This window comes from Solea senegalensis, unplaced genomic scaffold (genome assembly GCF_019176455.1).
Source record: "Solea senegalensis isolate Sse05_10M unplaced genomic scaffold, IFAPA_SoseM_1 scf7180000013266, whole genome shotgun sequence".
NCBI lineage: Eukaryota > Metazoa > Chordata > Actinopteri > Pleuronectiformes > Soleidae > Solea > Solea senegalensis.
In genome coordinates, this window is record NW_025320790.1 from 1 (window position 1) to 6,715 (window position 6,715).

Sequence of the window (6,715 nt, forward strand, 5' to 3'; positions counted from 1 at the left end):
GTAGTATTTCGTCTGAAATCGGTCAAAAAAGTCATAGTATAGTATGTCGTCCAAAACTGGTCAAAAAAGTCATAGTATAGTATGTCGTCTAAAATCACCTTAAAAAGTCACAGTATAGTATGTCGTCTAAAATTTACCTAAAAAGACATAGTATAATATAACATCAGAAATCGGTCATAGTATTATATAAAAGTATAGTAAGTCGTCCAAAATCACTCAAAAAAGTCATAGTATACTTTGTTGTATGACATTTTGGTGCGATTTTGACATACTAAACTATAGCCATGTCCATCTAAGAGACTGGATGTTATGTCGTGTGGATTTTTCAGCAACGTAAGCTGTCCCAATTCCAATCGTGACTCCTTCATATGTTGTCAACGTTAGCTTGGCTGTGAATAGGTGTGGTGGATCCTTTGCGGCCGACCATCGCTGTGTCTCAATCCAGGGTCTAGATCCTGTGAAGTGTGGATTCGTCGTCTGGATGTTGTCAAAATGCCAGTGAAGGGCCTTTTTTTTCTAAGACTTTATTAAAACAACATTAGAACGGTGGAGCACAATGTACAAATGTAACAAAAATCAGTTATAATCATGATTTAATTAGATGTCATTTTGAAGCTTTTTATCTTTTATCTAAAGTAATTTCAGCCTAATCTCATTGAATTATTTTTTTTTCTGGATTAAAGAGAAGCGTTAAGAAACCTTTGCTTACATTTTGTTACTAAACTACTGTTGTTGAATTAATGTCTTATTTCTGTGCAAATACAAATCCAGGTTAGTAACATTTAAGGAAAACTGTTTGTCTTCTTCTTCTTATTTTAACTTGAGTACTCCGTGGTGCAAATTCTGCACCTTTTATAAAATGCAATCTATCTTCTCATCCATGAAATGAAGCTCGGGGTACACTGTAGTTTATTACAGATGCGTGCACACCTGTCACACATGTGTATGTGTATTTTTAGCAGGCGCCCCGAGCAGCTGTTTGCCATTAGTTATATCAATGTGCGCTCCTTCACTCCCTCTCTGACCCACTGTTTTTCTTTCTGAGCCACTGGAGCTGCAGTCATTGTGTGGCTGTGTTAGCCTAACACTGGCAGGTCGTTACTCCTGCCACAGCGGCACATTTGAAATGCTTGTCTAGTTTAATCATTGCCCATTGTACCCTGAATTATGTATCATATAAACCAAGCCGCGGGAAAAGTTACCGAAGAACCTGTTGATCATTGTTCTGCACTTTGTCGAGTACAGACGTCGCCACAGTGCGACTACACGAGAAATGATTCATCAGCCTAAAACAAAAAGTACACAGTGATGGATATAAACCACATGCAGACAAACACATGAAGCGGATCATCTTATTTCCTCTGCACAGAGGTGAGGGTGAAACACAATGCTGTGAAAGTATGTTCGGCGAATGATAGCGTCTCTTAACTGAGCCATACGGCGAGCATGGGATCAAGTCAAGGTCGCTCCATCCCAAAAGGCAGAAAAGATCTTTATTACCCTTAATTAAAATGGCATTAATGACTTCCCTCTGGGGCTGGACATAAACATCCAGTTAGTGTTTTACAGAGCGCAATTATCCTGGTGGCGTGATTACCTCAGACCGGAGCCTCTGCTGGCTTCCTCCAGCAGTAATCGCTGGCCGGGAAGACATCAGCTTGTTTAGTTTAACTCCACAGATCAAGCTTGGTTGCACCGGAGAATAACAATGACAGTAAGAGAGAGACGGAGAAGGTGACACACGGCATGAGACATATCACATTTGCGCTGATTAAATATAAAGACGCTAAATAATGGTCAGTGTACACATTTAAGTCAGTAACTGCTATGAGCATCAGGCACGGCTCCAACATGGACAATCAACATGTTTCAAACACCCAGAGGCCCTCTAAACCAAACCAACATCACTCAGAAATCACCTCAAAGGTAAAATAATCCCTATAAGAGTTTTTGTTCTGTTTCTTTTCTTCCATTGATCACAATTGATCTTGGAACTCAGCGTGTTCCACTCCCTCATATAGACTTTACAGCTTAATCGAATAAAGCTGCAGTGATTCTGGTGAATGTGCACTTTGTGTGTGTGTGTGTGTGTGTGTGTGTGTGTGTTGGTCTCAGTTGCTCGAAGCATCTTAGGCAACATCAACGTGCTGCACATCAGCGCAGTCCTGAGTGTCGTATAACCTGTTGGTATCAAACAGTCTGCCTCATATTTTAGTCTTTTCCTGTAACCAAAAAATTCAAATAACAGATTTTTTCTTTTTTTTTTGTGGATTAGTAAACCATCATGATAGTTTAAGCATGCGAATGGACTCTGGTTAATATCCTCACAGGCCTTTGGGGCAGTGAGGGATTGAGGTCACCTCGCAGACCTGCGTGAAGGTGTTTGTAGCACTGCAGCTGATAGAGAGGCAGGGGGAAGGGGGACGAATCTAAGCTGTGCAGATGAAGTGCCACTCTATGATTTATCCAGAGAGTCGGCAGAGGTCAAGTCATTAACCCTTTATGGATAATTTGTAGAAGTTCAGCCCTCAGGCGTCAACACTTTTCCAAACAGACAGTCACGCTCTCCTTATAAGCAAACTTACTACTAAACTTACACAAATCAAAGCAAATATTCATATTAATCTCTCGCTTTCTATATCTATACATACATATATATGTATATACATATATATATACATATATAGATGTATAAATACAGTATATGTGTGTGTGTGTGTGTGTGTGTGAGTGAGTTATAAATAAAGCCTTGTTTACAAATGCTGCTGAAGTCAAAGTCACAGGGTGCACATCGTATGAAAATCACAGCAAAGTGCACTCTCTGTGCTGATTATTGCATTAATTTAAAACACAAACCTCCTTGTCCCATGCAGCGACACAGAGCATGACTTGGCTCTGTAGTCTCCGGGGAATTGGTGCGAGCCATTGTGATACACTCAAACCTCATGGGCATGATTGAAAGCGTGAGGTTTCGGGTGTGAGAACCACGTGAGCCGAGTTGTCGAGGGGGACAAAAACAGAAAGAGAAACGTCAGGGCCAAAGGGAGACAAGGTCTCTTGTTTCTTGCGCTCAGAGGCCCAGCTGCTGCAGCTTTCATTATTCAAATGCTGCAGCATGACACTGAATTAATACAGCCACGGGTAAACAGTGCAACACGAGGGCCGGTGCTGTGATAAAGAGTGAGGCAGACTGAAAGAGTAGATCATGTGATAATGTTCTTTCTGGCCCATTAATTATACTCTAGTTACTTGTTTACCTTTACTGCTGAAGATACAGTAGTTTAGTTTGGCCTTAAATTATGCTTAACGATGGTGTTAATGATGCATCAAAGTCTGACTCTCACATTTATTTCTTGCATGAGGTTTTCTTTTAAGAACGCCAAAGAACAAATCACTCATCACTTCCACATGTAAACAACTCCTGCAGACACGATTCTGTCTGAGCGGAGTTGAGCAGAGGTCACTATCAAGCAAGATGACCCCGGGGGTCACAGGGGCTGGTGGAGGAGGAGATTGAAGCACTGTGGGTATCTCTGTCTCGTTGCGTACTCGCGATTCCTAATGTTCTAATTTAGGGGGTTTGTGAACGCAGTGGATTGCCAACTGCCCTTCCCCCACTGCCCTGCACTTCCCCCTGAGGAAAACTTGCAGCTACGCTAGGCTGGAGACGATGTCCAGGCGCTCGCCCACTCAAACTCATAAAAAAACATCATGAGAGGCCGTTGTTTGCCACAAAACATCACTGCGACAACACAGACACACAGGTTCCCTAAAGTTTTCTTCCAGGGAACTCACTGCCAACTTTAATTGCCATGATCCTGAAAGACAAAAGGGGAGATGGAGAGAGAGACAGATTAAAAGTGGCCGAGGGAGACTGATTGCCTGCTCTCTCACTGTATATTCGTGATAAGTTCAAAAGCTCAAGATTGTATCTGTAAAGTTTGTCTTGTGTTGCTACCCACTCGACGCCACTCTGCCAACCAGCGCTGGTTTGGGGTGAGTGACCATGATGCGTAGCTCATAAAACCACAGCAGCAAAGTGACGGTTCAACCTGAGTTCACCAAGGTAAACTAGAATGGGAGCTGTTGCAGCACACTGCTCTGACCTGCAAAAACTATGCATGGTAAGTCTTAATAGTACCGACATCATGGTTTGAAAAAAAGACTCATTTTTCATTGCACACACTGATGAATCAGCAGACTGATCCACAGATCCACAGTATACTTGTTGTTTCCACCGCCCCATCTAAACATCCTAAAGCAAAGAAAACAAAGGTTCCCATTGGACCAATAATGAATAAATAGCTCCCATGTGACCACGGGCCAAGTCCCATTTCACTCCATCCTCTGTTTGTTTTCCCCACCATTGTAATTACCCCCTCCCCCCTGAAAGGCACAAACTACCCAGTGGTAAACATACCCAACAAACCCCCAGGACCCTGACTCAGTCCCATAAAAACACAGCATAATAGAGGAAGGGGCGTTGGAAGGGTTGTGGGATAGTAGCTTATAGGGGCAAACATGGCAGGTTAGCAGGAGGGAACAGCATTGGCCATTCAGTGTGTGTGCGTTTGTGTGTGTGTGTGTGTGTGTGTGTGTTGCCTTTACCCCCTTCCTCTGGGTCTGACCCTGGCCCCCTGCCAGCAACAGTCACAGTCTAATTACTGAAATCTGTGTGCCATCTAAAGGCATTGTAGGAGTCAGTATTGTCTGGGGCCCACGAGAGCAGTCGCCATTCATCCCTGGGTGCCCTCCATTCACTGAGGTGGAACAGCCCTTATAAGAAATCTGTTTTCCAAGGAACAACATGCTGGAGTGAGTCGTCCGAGACTGGCCGGGCAAAATGATAGTGTGACAGAGTGTCAGTTCATTTAACCTGTCTTCATAGGACTAACTGTGGAGTTGCTAGAAGTAAGAGGTAGTCCCATAGTCCTCACTCCCCGCAGAGCTCCAGGTGTCACGTGACTCAGTTTGTTTACGCCGCCATGTTGGCAGGAAAGGCTCCATCAAAAGCGGACAGCGCCGGATGCCAGGATCGAGCCATCAGAGGTCACTGCAAAACATGAATATAACTGATCCTCAGAGATCCACCATCCACCGTCGTTTTATATGCGACAAGTGGACTGAAGTAGCACAGCTTCCTGCCAAAATAGCGTTGTTTTGATTCCGACGTGACGTCAGCTACAGCCAGACACCAGAATTTCTACTGCATTTCATTTCAAACTCCCCAAGCAAGGCTCTGCTCCAGTGTTGTTAATATCCACCACCCTTTATTTGCTTCTGTTTTTCAACTTCTTCATTAATGTGCAAGAGCTGATGTCATTTTTTTACCCCAGTGTGAAATCCCTCTACTGGTAACTAGATTAGAGCAGCGCTCCCATGTTAGAACCCAGCAGGGAGGGACTGGCTACAGCTCCATCTTTATCATGCCTTTGACTGGATTTATTAGGTCTAATGCTGTTAATCTGCTTGATTTTCTGTTTAAACCCATTAGAGGACATGCTGGAGGTAAGATAAAGACAGGGGAGAGGACAGACAACTCTCTCTCTGTGTTTCCAAGTAGAAGACAACTTCTGTGTGTTTATCAGCCAGACTGTGATCTTGTCAAGTGCAGACAACTGTCACAGGTCAGGGTGTGTCAAAAAAACAATGGTATTAGGCCTCTTGTTATCACTGAAGCTGGACACGGGGGGTTATTTACATCGGCGTTATCTACTTTCAGCCAGATCTGCACTTGCTGTTTTCCTCAGGAGTCCTTGAAAACAGTATGAGGAGGTTTACACAAACCAAGGTTTGCATAAACATTTGCCAGTGAGATAGAAGGGGATGGGGGGAAGGAGGGGGAGGAGGGGGAGGGACGCGAGGGGGGTGTTTTGCATTTCTACACTGCAATTGTGCCAAGCTGGCTAGTCCATGCATGTCAAACCCAAATGATCAGCCACGTCATAAAGCTCAATAAGACGTAATAACATAGTATGCTGGTGGCTGTCAGGGGTGCTCAGGCAACAGTTGAGTTGCCCCTGTCTGCTGTTACCCCTGCGCTCCGTCTGCTGCGACCACAGCGCTTCACCACCGTCTCTCTCCGGCGTCGCAGCCGTTCGGTAGGCAGGTCCCATCCTCACCACACCTCACCGCACCACAACACAGCTCAGGGCCGTGGTCACATGACACCGTCAAGCCTCTCTTATGTCTGCTGAGCCTCTTGCTCTGTCTGACTGAGAGGCCACAAGAGCACGCCACGATGAGGTTTCGCATGCTCGCTCGAGTCTCGAGACTCATCTTCAATGAAAGATGCAGCAGCTGCTGAAAATGAGTTGAAGGGCTTTTCAATGGAAACCAAAATACGGGCTTCTGCGAACAAGAGGGCACTAGGAAGCACAACTTTCTGTAATACGAGAAGACGTAAATTAGTTAGTTAGCATGCACTGGTTCAAATACCAAAGAAATTAAGGTCAAAACCTGAGGCCATGATAGTACTTGTAGGGAAACTGTTGCACAACTTGCAGCATCCTCGTAGAAGGAAGCTGAGTTCAGATCAAATCAACTTTATATACACAACAGTAAATCACAAGTGAAGTTTTCTCAGGGAACTTTTCAAACTGAACAGGTCTACAGCGCAGCCTTTATAATTTAAATGTTGCACACAGCCACACATTATGCTGTCGGTTTGTTTTCCAGCCCACTCTCGTTTCTCCCCGCATTTGAAATTCATTCA